Source organism: Notamacropus eugenii, chromosome 1 (assembly GCF_028372415.1).
Source record: "Notamacropus eugenii isolate mMacEug1 chromosome 1, mMacEug1.pri_v2, whole genome shotgun sequence".
NCBI classification, from domain to species: Eukaryota; Metazoa; Chordata; class Mammalia; order Diprotodontia; family Macropodidae; genus Notamacropus; species Notamacropus eugenii.
Genome location: NC_092872.1, coordinates 434,411,307 through 434,426,277, shown reverse-complemented (window position 1 = coordinate 434,426,277; position 14,971 = coordinate 434,411,307). Strand labels below are relative to the sequence as shown.

General features: G+C 38.2%; 1 protein-coding gene across 9 annotated transcripts in view; it reads left to right on the top strand.

The window, feature by feature from the left end:
* TNC (tenascin C) overlaps positions 1 to 14,971 on the top strand; it is a 114,959-nt gene that overhangs the window by 19,617 nt on the left and 80,371 nt on the right. Inside the window, exon 2 of one of the 9 annotated variants that reach the window (XM_072631738.1) lies at positions 14,256 to 14,428. The exons of the other annotated variants lie outside the window; for them this stretch is intronic. The gene's annotated coding sequence lies outside the window, so the exon portion shown is untranslated. The remainder of the gene's footprint in view (positions 1 to 14,255; positions 14,429 to 14,971) is intronic. 9 annotated transcript variants of the gene reach the window in all.

Genomic DNA, 14,971 nt, shown 5'->3' with positions numbered 1-14,971 from the left:
CTAGATTTAGGGTCCACTGACCTGAGATTGAAATCTGAACCTACTACCTACTACCCATTTGACCTTGGGCAAGTCTCAAAACCATTCTGATCCTCAGTTTCTTCATCTTTAAAATAAGGGGGTTGGCATAGTAGACAGAGCATCTTGCCTGAAGGCAGGAAGACTCATCTTTGTGAGTTCAAATCTGGCCTCAGACACTCACTAGCTATGTGACCCTGGACAAGTCACTTAACTCTGTTTGCCTCAGTTTCCTCATCTGTAAAGTGAGCAGGAGAGGAAATGATAATCTATTCCAGTATCCATGGCAAGAAAATCCCAAATGGAGTCATGAATTGTTGGACACATCTGAGATGACTGAACAAAGCAAAGAATTGTGTGATTTCTAATGTCACCTCCAACTCTAAATCTTATGTTTCCCTTCAAGTTCCTACTAGACCAGCAGCATGAGTTATCATTCTGGGGAAGCTTTCTATGATCAGCTGCTTTGATTACTAGCACCCAAAGGTTTACAAAACACTTTCCTAACAACAGACCTATGAGGTACATAGTGTATGATTATCCCCACTTTATAGATGGAGAAACTGAGGGTCAGAGGGGACCAAATCACTTGCTCAGATAACCACTATTTAACAAATGGAGAAACCTAAGGCCCCAACCCTAAGAGTTGGGGGCAATTTGCCCATGGTCACATCTGGCCAGGGCCAGGATTTGAACCAGGTCTTCTTGAGTATAAGTCGAGTGCTATTTCTACTATTCTCTACTATCCTCTAACTTGGATTGCTGGGTAGCATTCTGGATTTAAGAGCCAGGATTATCTTGATTCAAATCCCATCCAGGATACTTAACCCTGGGTCAGTCACTTAACTTCACAGCTCACTTGGGGAACCTTTATCTGTCCAATTGAAATGTTAATTCCTGTTGTAGTTCCCTCCCAGAAATGTTGTGAAGCATTAAAGTCTTACCATCATTTTAAGCTATTAAAGAATGAAATTGTACTAAGAGTTTTGGGACATTCTATACATGAATTTTTTTGAAAAATATAAAGTAGTCTCTGAAAGTCAATTACTGTAGTTGTATTATAGTTCTATAGGTATAGAAGAGAAAAAAAATAGAAACCTTCACAAGAATTCTTTTCTGCCTGGAATTTCAAAGCATCATTGTCTTCTGATAAAAAAAAAAACTAATTATATTATTGATTCTCCAGTAACATCTATGATCCTATCCCTAGCCACCAATATACACAATGGGCAGGAGATGGCATCTCCCATGGCCTCCTCTCTCTCTCTCTCTCTCTCTCTCTCTCTCTCTCTCTCTCTCTCTGTCTCTGTCTCTCTCTCTCTCTCTCTCTCTCTCTCTCTCTCTCTCTCTCTCTCTCTGTCTCTGTGTCTCTGTGTCTGTCTGTCTGTCTCTCTCTCTCTCTCTCTCTCTCTCTCTCTCTCTCTCTCATCTCTCCCAGAGAATAGTCTTTTAGCCACTCCTCCCGTCAAGGCAGAAGAATAAAATCATAGCTCTGGAAGGCACATTAGGGATCATCTATTCTAACTCTTTCATTTTGTAAACAAGAAATGCTGATGCTCAGGAAGGGAAGGGCACTTGAACATAATTATACAAACTGATAAATGGAAGAAATATTTGTGACATGGGCCAAAATTTTCTGATTCCCAATCCTGAGCTCCCTTTCTGTCCTTTGAATTTCTCATCTAGAATTTCTGGAATAGACAGGGCTTCCTAGGGAGTCAGTAGCACTCAGAATCCCCTGTGTGTTTCTGAAGACCCCCAGATGACTACTACTCATCATGGCAAGCACACCCACTTAGCATCCTGGGATGGTAGCCAGTTCCTCTGAACTTCCCATCCTGACCACTGAGTTTTCAAAAAATGACTCTGAGATTCTTTCAAGAATGTGATGTCAAAGGAAAACAAAATGAAAGGCCAAAACAAATGCTGCTCCTGAAGCTCGGATACCACTGCTCTGGGTTTGGTGGAAGCCTTGGTTGGGCTTACTTTCTCCTGGCAATAAAGAATACACATTGTAACTGTCTCATACAACTGTCAGGATCAGATGTCCCTGGAAAAAATCCACCCAGAATCTGCCTCCTGCCTCCTGAATTCTTTTTTCTCCCTGACACATTCCAAGGTGGAATTTATGGGTGCTGAGAGGGACTAGGGGTGAGGAATTTCTAGAACCTTTGAAAACATCCATGTATCCATCTCCACACTCCAGTAAGTACACACAATAAAACTCTAGTCTGCAAGCAAGGAGGCATATTTGGTGTTAGCTTCCTGAGGAGCTGCCAGGATGACACTGAAAGAAATCCATCTGCTCTCTCCTAACAATGAAAAAAAATGCCTTTCTTCCCTTCATCCAATCAGGGACATGCTATGTGTCTGTCTCAAACTGTATACTCTTAATATGCTTTGTGCACTAATAAAAATGAATTCATGAGTCATGGTCTAAAATATATCTCTAGGCATTTAGTAGTTATCTTTATTTATCTAAAATGGAATGGTTTTCTTCCCAGTAAGGGCCTAAATGAAAAACAATGGCCTCTGATTCCTGTATTTAGAGATGGTGACTAAAAATAACCAAGTGTATTTCATGCTCCTTCTCTAAAAGTGAGATGCAAAACAACCAAACTAACATGGAAGATCTGGTCCAGAACCAGATCAGTGTTTGAATAAGAAATGAAGAGTCATGACTAATCCCAAGCCTTGATTTCCCCATCCAGAAAATAGGTATCACCTCACAGGAAGTGTTCAAAAAGTCTGTTTATAAACCCTGGAGGAACTATCACCTTATTTGTATGCATTGTATAATAGCATGAAATATACATCAAAAGAAATTTGGATAAAAAGTCAATTAATAATTATTAATCAATGCATAAGGACTGGAACTGTAACAAAGGAACTATTCTTGGATTATTTATTAGTTTGCCTAAAAATTACTGTATACCATGCATTCATGAGGTACTATGATATGTAAGTACTTCCCTGGATGCTCTAATATGTATTTAATATGGTAGTCAATGCATAATTAGCCTTTTCACAAATATAGCACATAGAAATGTATGCGTACATGTGTGTGTGTGAGTGTGAAATCAGTCAACTGATGATCCAAACAGCTCCTGACAGGCTGTAAAGCCTGAGGTTAAAGAGCTAGTATGTTTTCATCAAGTATAGGTCATGCTAGAAGTTAGGCTTAGACCAACATCTTATACCATATTCCACAATAAATTCAAAATGGATATATGACTTGAATATTAAAGATCAAGCCATAAAAATCATTAGAGGAGAAGCAGATCATGTATCTTTTATTACTATAGGAAGGATAGGAATTTTAATAACAGCAAAAATAGAAAGAGAGCCAATTACAAAAGAAAATATAGACAATTTTGATTAAATTGAAAAGTTTTTTTTTTTTCCAGAAACAAAATCAGTGTATCAAGATAAGAGCAGTTGATTGAAGTGGGGGAAACAACTTGGAGTAAAAATTTTTAGGTAAGGGCATGATATCCAAGATATATAGACAACCAATGGAATTATCTAACACCAAAAACCATTCCTCAATACAAAAGTGATCAAAGAATAGTTATCAAAGAAGAACCACAAACTACTAACAACCATATAAAAGAATGATCCAAATCACCATTAATAGGAGAAATGCAAATCAAAAAACATCCCTAAGGTTTTTACTTCATACTCATCAAACTGGCAGAGATGAAAAAAAAAGCAAGAGTATTGAAGGTGTTGTGGAAAGAGATGAACACCGATGCAATGTTGGTGGAGATGTGAATTAATACAACAATTATTGAAAACAATGTGGAATTATGTTAAGAAAGTGACTACAATATGTATAATCTTGTACATTATGATTTACCAGCTTGCTGCATACTTAGCAAAATCCTTAATAAAAAGAAGGCTTCGTGAGCATCAAAATACTCATAACATTACTTTTGTGTGATAACAAGGAACTGGAAATAAAGTAGATGGCCATCAGTCAAGGAATGAATAAACACACTGTGGTGTATAGATGCAATGGAATATCATTGTGCTACAAAAAGAAAGACAAATTTGATGAATAACAGAAAAGCATAAAAATACTTACATGAACTGTTGCAAAGTGAAATTAAGTAGAGCAAGGAAAATAATATAGATAACAACTGTAATAATGTAAAAGGAAAGAACAACCAGCACCAAACAATTGAAAATGAAGTTGCAAAAATACAAAGAAAATCTGATCTCAGAAGTCAAGACATATGCAGTAGAAGACACCTCCTCCCAATCTTTTGCAGAGATAAAATCCATAGGTATAGGATATTACTTCTTTTTATTTTCTTTTTTTAAAAAAAATCTTAATTACAAGGATGACCCTTTGGGGACAGGAGAATACAGGAGAAATCTGAGTCATAAAAGCAATAAGTGATGTTAGATGAACATCAATTATTCTTCTCACTCTTTTTTTGAGCAGGGTTCCTATCAATCAGGGGGAATATTATGGATATATTTTGTCTATAATTTAATAAAACATCTGATGAATTACCTATTTAGTGAAGCATTTGATGAAGTATCTCATGTTGTTTTGGGGGATAAGGTGGCAACTAGTATAGTTAGATGAATTGGGAATTGATTGAATTACCAAATCCCAAGAGTCATGTTAGCATGGAAAAAAAAAAAACACTAGTGAAGGCCCTCAGGGAACCATGCTTGACTCTGAAGGGTCTACTGTTTCCCAAGGACTTGAATAAAGGCATAGATGGCATACTTACCAAAATGGCAGATGGCACAAAGCTAGAAGGAATAATTAATACACTGGATAATGGAGTGGAGATTTAGAAAAGTTCTTGGCAGATCACAACATTGGGTCAAATCTAATAAGATTATGTTAAACAGAATAATGTAAAATCTTACATTTGAATTTAAAAAAATCCAGCTAGACAGAAAAGGATTTGGCAATTTTAGTATGAGCTAATGTGAATTGTGTCCGGGAGCTCCATCATGTACTGTTTACATATTGTTTATATTGACATAAAGGGATTAACTTGAACATCAGTCACCCGGTTTACTGAGATTTAAATAAGAACTGGCCTTGGACAACATGGGGAAATATAAAGGTAGAAATACCATTTATAGAGTATTAAAAAAAAAAAGAGCCAGAGAACTATTCGAATTCAACAAAGATTGGGAGGAGAGACCTTTCTGAAATATTTGTCCTGATAGCTCACATTTCTATTCATGTCACTCTATCAGTCCCTTTTACTGTAAAGTAATTTATAAAATAATATCTATACTAGAATGCCTTGAATTTCACTTACAAATTTCTGGGATGCATCCTTGTTCGAACTGCAAAGTGTTATCTGGTACATTCCATCCACAGTAGCATTCTGAGTCATGATATCAGCTGCCAATTTGGCCTTTGTTTACTAAATGGGCAAATGCTTCCAAAAAGTTTCCTCCCTAGACACTTCAAGCTTATCACAGTCCATGATTTAAAATAAAACTGTATTTTGGGTTTCATGACTTGCAGCCAGTAAAGGATATTGCTCATGTGAGAGAAGTGGAGTGTTCCAAGGTTGTGTCAAGCAATTTGACCTCCCTTTCCTGGATCAGTAGGACATGGAATCTTGGGGATGGAATCCTAAGCTATAGTGTTATAATTACCTAAGAAAGACATGAGGGCATCAGTTACACTATGGGTTTCAAAGAAATCTGGGGCTGGAGTGGAAATGTAATGAAAAGAGCATCGAATTTTGAGTCAGAAGGCCTGGGTTCAAATTCCAGTCCTAACACTTTCTAGCTGTGTGATTGTTAAGTTACTTAACCTCCCTGGTCTTCAGTTTCCTCATCTGTAGAATGAAAAAGTTGGATTGGATGATCTTTAAAATCTTTTCTATTGCCAAATTCCATTATCACATGATTAAAAAAGCATCATGAAACAGATAAAAAAATATACTGGGTTGTCAAAGAAGAAAAGGATTTGAGTAGGCAGATTTATGGACTGACTGTTACATGTAGAATCCAAGTAATGGGCATGACCAGTGAAAGGAGGAATGGGGGGAGAACCACTCATCAAATTACCATGGGTAAAAGAAAAAGATAATGTTTAGCAAGTAAATAAAAGTCTTGTTGTGGAAGAGAAGGTAAGAAGAGATCACATTCAACTATGTCACCTGGTAAAAGTGTTGGCGGCACCCTGCCAAAAGGGATGGACAGAAAGCAGAGATAGAAGATTCTAGCCATGAGATCATAGATTTTCAAGCTGGACAGGATCTTAGAAATCATCTTGCCCAACTCCCACATTCTATAAAGAAGGAAGCTTGGAGTCCAGAGATGGGAGGTAAGAAGCAGAGTTACTGAAATCAGAACATTACTCCAGATCTTTACACTCCACACAAGGTGTCAGGATGGAGCAATGAAGATATCTCTGTGGACTCAACCCAACCCCTCCAGGCTATCCTGAATGCCAACCATAGACCTAAGTAGGAAAATGCCATTCATTCATTCACTCATTTATTCATTCAACAATGCTACATTTTTATGTTTAAAGCATTACACTTAGCGTTAGGGGTACAAAAACATACATGGCACAGACATCATTTTCAAGGTGCCTCTATTTTCTGATTTGTAAAAAAGGGAGATTGGACTGGTGGATCCCTCTGGTCCCTTCCACCTCTAATGGAAGAATGACGTGTGCACTGATAACTATGGTACAAGGGAGAGGGGAAAGTGCAAAATAAGGGAGCTGGCAGAGTGTTATAAGACTGAGGAAGGGATTGCTTTCACCCAAGAAGAAAGAGAAGTATCAACAAAAGCTTTATAGAGCAGGTAGAGTAGGTGGGCTCTGGAGAAGACGTGAGCAAAGACCCAGAGATGGACAGAATGGAAAGCAGTCTAGTCTGGTTGAAATATAAATCCTAGGAAGAGGGTCGGGGGAGCACTGTGAGAGAAATTTAGAAAAGTGGGTTGGAGCTAGATTATAGAGCATTTTGAATACAAGTATCAAGAATGCATGCTTTTTTCTTCAGCAATAATGAGTCCCTCAAGGTGAGTAAAGGAATGACAAGATCATAGCAGTCTATTAGAAGTAATTTTTGGAGAGAATGTGGTATGAAGGATGACTTGGAGAAAGGAAAGAAGACACATTAAAAATCTTTTCCAGGGAAGGAAGATATGGGGTCTGAAATAGGATGGTTAGAGCAAGAGTTGATGTAGATTTAGGGAGGAATCAATTATTGGTCTACTTTTCCTATAGAAGTAGCAAAATTAAGGAGGCAGCTAGGTGGTACAGTGCATAGAGCACTGGGTTTGGAGTCAGGAAGACTCACGCTCATGAGTTTAAGCCTGGCCTCAGACACTTACTAGCTGTGTGATCCTGGGCAGTCACGATAGCCCTGTTTGCTTCAGTTCCTCATCTGTAAAACAAGCTAGAAAAGGAAATGGTAATCCACTTCGATATCTCTGCCAAGAAAACCCCAAATGGGGTCACAAAGCGTCAGCCACACCTGAACAACAACCAAAAAAGATTTTTTAAACTAACTGTCCTAATGGGAAAGAGGGAAGGGTAAATACCTGATTGCTTCTTTGTTTTTGTTAGGATCTAAAGATTAAAGAGAATTTTGATAATGTCTAGACCAAACTCTTCATTTTATAAATAAGGGAATTAGGACTGAGAAAAGTGAAATGACTTGCCCAGTAAGTTAGTACTAAGCTAAGAATCAGATCTAGATGCTCTGATTCCAAACTGGATCTCTTCCCACAACACTGAAAATCTGATTTTGCTGAGATGTGTTGCAAAATTGCTAGACTTCTTCATTACATCTTCTACTGCTTATTGTATATAAATACACTAGAGAGACAACTTCTGGTGCCTATGATTCCTTTAGCAATGTAGAAGCATCTCCTGGGACTGAGATCTAACTGCCCAATAAGAAGGAGATTGCAAATAGAATGAAAAAACAATTCAATTCTTGATTTCAAATGCACTGTATCTAAAGTCATCATTGACAGAAACTAATAGGAAAAAGAAAATCTGTCTCTTTTGGCAAATTTTGATTTATCAGATATTTTCATTGCTTTAAATGATAGTAACTAATGGACTACCTGTAGGAGATGAGGTGGAATAAGAGTAACTGTAGTGCAAAGTTATTCCCTATTTTTAGTTCTTCATTTTAAGACACAGTTAAACCCATCCAGGGACACAGATACTAAATAATGAGTGAATGAGGAAAGACTGTGTAGTTATGACCAGCTTCACTGGATTAGGAGTCACAAGAAGTGGATTGGAATTATAGCTTTTCTATTTACCATTTGGAGGAGGTCTAGACAAATTACTTAACTTCTCTGGGCCTCAATTTTCCTGTCTGCAAAATACGGAGACTGGACTAAATAGATCCCTTTGCTCCCTTCTATCTCTAACCTTACCTCTCTAAAGCTCAATTATCAGTAAAAAAAGGATTAAAATGCATTTCAAGCACCTTACTGAGTTGTAAGGATCAAAGAAGGAAATGCATATAAAAGCTAAATGGTGAGATGGATAGAGTACTGGCCTAGAAGTCAGGAAGACCTGAATTCAAATTCAGCTTCAGACATGTACTAGCTGTGTGGCCTTTGACAAGTTATTTTATTCTCTCAGTCTCAGTTTACCTATTTGTAAACTGGGGATAATAATAACACCTACCTACCCATGTTGTGGGGAATTATACAAGACTATATATGTAAAGCATTTTTTAATCTTTAAAGTGTTATATAAAATGCTATGTATTATTAATCATAAAATATTATTCAAATACATCTCTAAATATATTATTATGGCTTATAATTCAATGATAAATTTAGAATAAATGAATGATAAAAGATAAAGTTACAGACAGAATAAAACAGCTTATAAAATCAAATAGCCAAATATGACTAGATATGAGAAAGGAAGTTACAAATGAGAGAGATCTCTGTTGTTAGGTATCACTTCCCTCTCAAAGCAGGTAGGTCTTGAAGAATAGGAAGATGAGGAAGATGAAGGGCATTTCAGATTAGGGGAACAGGAAGCCAGGAAACCATCATCAACAACAACAACAACAACAAAAACCAAGGCTGAGAATGGCATTGATGGAAGGAGGAAAAAAGGAAACTAATCTGGCTTAATGGTTTATACCAAGGGTAATTGTTAACAATGGCTAGTTAGCTAATCGCTAGGGATGGTAGCTTGAAGGGAAAAAAATATTAGAGGTGGCAAATGGGAGAGGGAAACTGGAACTATCTTAGAGTTTAATGAAAGGCTAAAAGGCTTTTGTATGAATTTATAATAGATCAGGTCTCTATGGTGGTCTACTTTCCTTCATCAGTGTCCCTCATGGAGCCCTAAATAGGCAGTATGGCATAGCATAGGGGTTCTTAACACGAAGTCCTCAATTTCAGGAGAACCATTAAAGCATATGGGGAAAAATTCTATCTTCATTTTCACTGTTCTCATTGAAATTTAGCCTCTCTTTCAATTATGAATGTAGAAAACAGGCACTATTCTGAGAGGTTGCACCAGACTGTCAAAGGAATCCTGAATATATAAGAGTAAGAACTCCTAGTATGATGGAAACAGTGCTAACCTTTTGTAGACTTGAGTCCTAAGGCCATGCTTTACTACTGTGTTTGTCCTTGGTTGCCAAAGAAGACCATGCCATCAGAGAAATTATGACATGACTTGCACTTGACTTTATTTTGAGTGAGGGAGGGCTGTGCAGGTCACCAGTCTCACTTCTCCTCCAGAGTCATCTGAATCCAGTGACCAGATATTCATCAGGATGACTGGAGATGACCCAGGATGCACTGGGAGACCTTGACCCCTTTAGGCCAAGGTCCTTACAGGTACTCACTTAAAGTGAAACAATGCCCATTCATTAAATAGACTTGTTTAAGAAGTAGCCAGGGCATGGCTCCTCTAATGAGGCAAGAAAAAGAAAGACATCAGGCTGGGAGGGAAACAGCAACAGTTACTATTGATAATAACTCTAAAGCTAGGAGGGTTCTGAGGAGCCCTTAGGCAGGGGCCCATTAGCATCCCAGTTTCAGAGTGCAGTAGGTTTATGGTTTTGGGAGAGGACAGGACAGGACAGGACAGGGGGAAGAGAAAGGGAAGGGGAGGGAAGAGGAGGGGAGGGAAGACAAAGAGAGGAGTCAGTAAAACCCAAGTCAACTGGGCACATTTTGGCCATCCAAATTTACCTTCATTTGGAGAGGAGAAGGAAGGCATCCTTTACTAAGTATGTGACTGGAAAGCCAGTTCTGCTTTTTGCCCTCAGTTTTGTCATGTATAAAATGAGAAGTTTGGATATTATGGTCTTTAGGGTCCCTTCCACGTCTAAATCACATTATCGTATTCCACTCTCTCTGGGATTCATTTCCCATATATGTTAAGTCATTGGACAAGATCATCTCTAAGGTTTCCTTCTAGCCCTTTGATTCAGTAATGATTCTGGAATGTTAAGAAGGCCAAGGAATTTGAAATGGAGAGGGAGCCACTGAAGTAGCTGATCCTGAGGTCAAAGATGGGAAAGCAGTTCAGGGAAGGAGGGACAGATGAGAGGACAGAAGCAGGTTGATTCAAACTCTACCTCATCCAGTGGAAAAAAACCAGAGCCTGGGTGGTCTATAAGAGGAGAGGGAAAATGGGAGAAAAATCATGTGTGCTGTCATGGTTCCAAATAGCCACGATAAGCAATTAACCTTATAGAAGGAACCGAGATCATCTAACAGGCAAGGGAAAATCTAGCCCAGTCAACCACAGAAGCACCAGAATTCCCATGTTTCTGACAGGTTGGGTCCTAGGATTCTTGGCTAGAGGCCATTGAGGCGATTGGTTGTGAGGTCATCCTCTGAGACTGAAGAAAAAGTTTTTGGGAGAAATATGTTTTTGCTTTCTGAGTCATCCTTCAAAGGCCAAAATGGAAAAAAAAATAGGAGGTCAAAAAGTCTAGGGAAAAAAGCTAAGGTCCCAGCTGTGTGGTAGGAAATAAGCTCTTAATTGCTATAATTTCTCTCTCCATTAGAAATTAAATTGAAATAAGTCTTAAATGTCAGTCACAAATAGATCCTGGGAGAGGAGGAGGGTAAGGAAATAATGACAAAATAAAATCTGAAAAGTTAATCATGTTATCCTTTTTTATTAAACTCAGGAAAGTGATGAAGGGGGACAGAGAAGGAGGGTAGGGGGAAGGGAGGAAGGAAGGAAGGAAGGAAGGAAGGAAGGAAGGAAGGAAGGAAGGAAGGAAGGAAGGAAGGAAGGAAGGAAGGAAGGAAGGAAGGAAAGGACAGAAGGAAAAAGGAAGGGAGGGAGGAGGGAGGAAGGAAGGAAAAGAGGAATGGAAAAGATGACACACAGGATAGTGGTAGATGGGGAGAGACTTTTTGATTGAGAAGTTATAGAATTGTTAACTGGAGCCATAGAATAGCCTGACACATCCTTTCCATAGCATTATTAGTATTGATTTGATTATGATTCAAGAACTGTTGAGGGAGAGGGGTTCATGAAGAAGATGTCAGAGGACAATAAAGTAACTTTTGGGAAGATGATAGAGAAATATAGGAACATGGAAAGATTCTGCTGACTCTTCTTCAACATGATAGGGTACAGTTTTTCTACTAAAGGATGGCCCACAAGAACCATATGTAAGGGAAAAAGAGAGAAAGAAGACAGAAACAAAGAAAGATAGAGGGGAAGGGAAGGGAGGGAGAAAGAGCCTTCACATTTTTTTTGAAGAATCTGATAATGTATATGAAAAGTTCCCTCTTTTATACAAAAACCATTCAAAATCATTTGAAAATAACTATCATGTTATTCTTTAGTCTTCTCTAAGCTAAACATCCCCAATTTCTTCAACTTATTTTCATATAAGAGCATCCAAATTTCTCATCCCCTCCTGATCCTCTCCTACAGAGAGATAAGAACTTACTTTGTGCTTAAGGTGATGCCCCAAAGGCATTCACCATTTCTAAAGTACCACAAACCTATGTTTTCCATAAAAATTTCTTTAAAATGACAAACAATAACTGTAGCTTTTACAAATCCACATTTGTATTGCACTTTCAGCTTTACGAAATAATTTCCTCACAATAACCCCTATGAAGTAGGTAGAACAAGTTGTTGCTTCAACTCAGAGTAATGAGGTGACTTCTCCAGAGTCATATAGCAAGTCTGTAGTAGAGCTGGTCTACAAATAAAGGCCTTGAGCTGCAGATCAAATCTGTTTCTTCTTGGCCTTTCCAGAAAATATGGCAGAACAGCAAGCTCCATCCACTACATGAAGAGAAGTCATTTACTTAAAGGGAATCATGAATTACCTTCTTATTCGTTTCTTTTGTGGTATAAATTAAACGTCTTTTATTGTATCTTCATTGAGTTTAACTTCTAAGTCTTAGAAATTGGCTGGTTTCTAATCCCAGTTCTGTTTCTATGAGGGCACACATTTTCTATGGAGTATAATAAAGTACTTTGCAAAGACCAAAAATTAAATGATTTAAGATGCCTAAAATGTACCCATCAGTTGATTACCATGTGATTAAGGGAAAGGGGGAGGGGAATGGCATGAGACTGAAAAGCTCAACCCCCCTCCCCAATTTTCTGCTAACACTGCTCCCCAACACAGTAACTCTGTCAGAGCACATAATGCAAATTCATTGTTTTTTCATAGCTTTTTTCAGCTTCTGATCTCATCTCATCCCTAGTTCCTTTTCATCAACCCATGGCCTTCAAAGGGTAACTAGTCAGAAAAAAAAAAATCTTGTGGGGTGGGGGTGAGGTGTGGAATGAGTTTCTGAGTTAGGACATTTACAGAAACAAGTAAGGAAAGTGTCCCAGCCTGACTGCCCATCTTTCCTTCCTTGTTATAGAATGTTAGCTCCTCTTGAGCAGTGTAAGCTTTTGGAGAGCATATAATGTTTAGTTTTTGTCTTTGTATAACTAGTGCCTGGTCCATAGTCAGCACTTAATAAATACTTGCTACTTATTGATTCAACGAATATTTATTACTTATCTACTATGCAGAACTTTCTTTAAAAAATGGGGTAGAAGTTTGGAAACTTTGTGGAACAGAAAAGCAAATTCTTGAAGATCAGGGACTAGTCTTAATTTTGGCTTTTTATTCCCAACGACTAGCACGTGGTAGTCCCTTAATCAATGCATTGCAATCAATGGGTTGGAATACAGAGCTTTAAGTCAGGGATTCAGGGGTTTTTCCTTGACTTTCTTTGTATCCTCAACACTTAGCACAGTTCCTGGCAAATAGTAAGCTTTTAATAAATGTTTATTGACTTGAAAAAATTGATTCAGACCTAGTAGATATGCCAGTATTTGAGGAAGGATGGAAAAGAGGAAGAGAAAGGGGGGAAGGAAGAAAAGGAAGAAGCCATCTGCCCACATGCATAGTGTTCTTGACTCTTCCTTCAATCCAAACATAAAAATATTATTTCTCTTCAAGCCTGGTTACCTGTATTATAACTCAAGGAATTCTCATTTGGGAAAGCAGAACATGTTTAAGAGGGAGCCAGTCTTCTCAACTACAAGGCAGGTACCATAAGTAGGTAGATGGATAGTAGTGAAAGATCAAACATGAAAAGGCAGGACGAAACATCTCTTTCAAAGATACATACCTGTTGTTTCCAAGACCTGTGGACATCTGAATCTTTTTCTTACCCCTATAAGACTGAGGGTGACTAAAGAAATGTTTCTCAATCCCATTGTCGCAACACCTGCCTACCCCACCTTTCTCAAAGGAGCTATCCTGGCTGGACATATCAGTCATTTCAAACTGTTTGAATGGTTCCCATTTCTTTTCTTGATCAATTTAGTTTACTAGATATTCTCTGTAGGAATGAAAGGAGAGCTCAGCTTTCCTCTTATTGACTCATCTTACCCTGAGGCAAGACATAGCTGGGAAAATGTCAGGAAGCCACCTACAGGATAACCAGCCTACACAGATAATTGACTGGAGGCACAATGTAATAGAAACTTGCTCAGGAAAAAGAGATGGAACAGGGGGATGCCATGAGTCAACTGACTGATATAGTTTAGAAACAAATGTCCACAACTGCCTTTCCCTCAGTTATATTCAGAGGAAAGAAGTAGCTGAGGAGGGTCATGAGTGAATTTAGAGATGATTTATAGGTAATTTCCATATATCTGAGAACATTATGTACTCTAGCCGAGGTACATTTTTGAGCTAAATTAATAATCACACCCAAATCAGCCACTTGTTATCTTTTTTTTTTCTCAGTTACTTAAGTCCCCGTAACACAAATTCAGAGCAAGGAGAGAAAGAATTTCTTCAACCTGGCAATCGGAAATATTCCTCTCGCCTGGAATGCCTTCCCCTACTTGAACTATTCATTTCTTGAGAGCAGGGACTGGATTTTATCTTTCAGTGCACATCACAGAGTCTGACAGACGGTAGGCACTTAATAAATGGCTACTGACTTGGCTCAAGATCATTCTGATATGAAACTGCAATCTGTGACATGCAAGTTATCGAAAACTAGTCTATTCTCCATTATTCTCTAATATTTATATTGGCCTGATTTCCTTAACTGGCTTAGAAGTTCCCTGAGGATAGATGCCAAGTCCAATACTTGTTTTGTAAGAAATGCAGAGCCAAGAAGAGGACTGGAAATACTGTAGAAAACAACAAATATTTGCTTGGGTTGATTTCCATGGGTGGGGACCAATAGCAATCTGCAGAGCTCTCTTTGGGCTTTGGGCCTCAATTTCGTGTCCAAATACCTTGAATCTTCATTATGTGTGAGAATTCATTAAGAGAATATGACAAGCTTATCAATGGAAAGGAGATGAATTAATGTGGGAGAATAATAATAATGATGACAATAGCTGACAAAGAACTTTGGCGTTTGCAAATAATTTTATATACATTATTCCAGTGATATGTGAAATATGAAAAGCATGATCCAGTACATGATCCAGAGCACTGGCATTAGA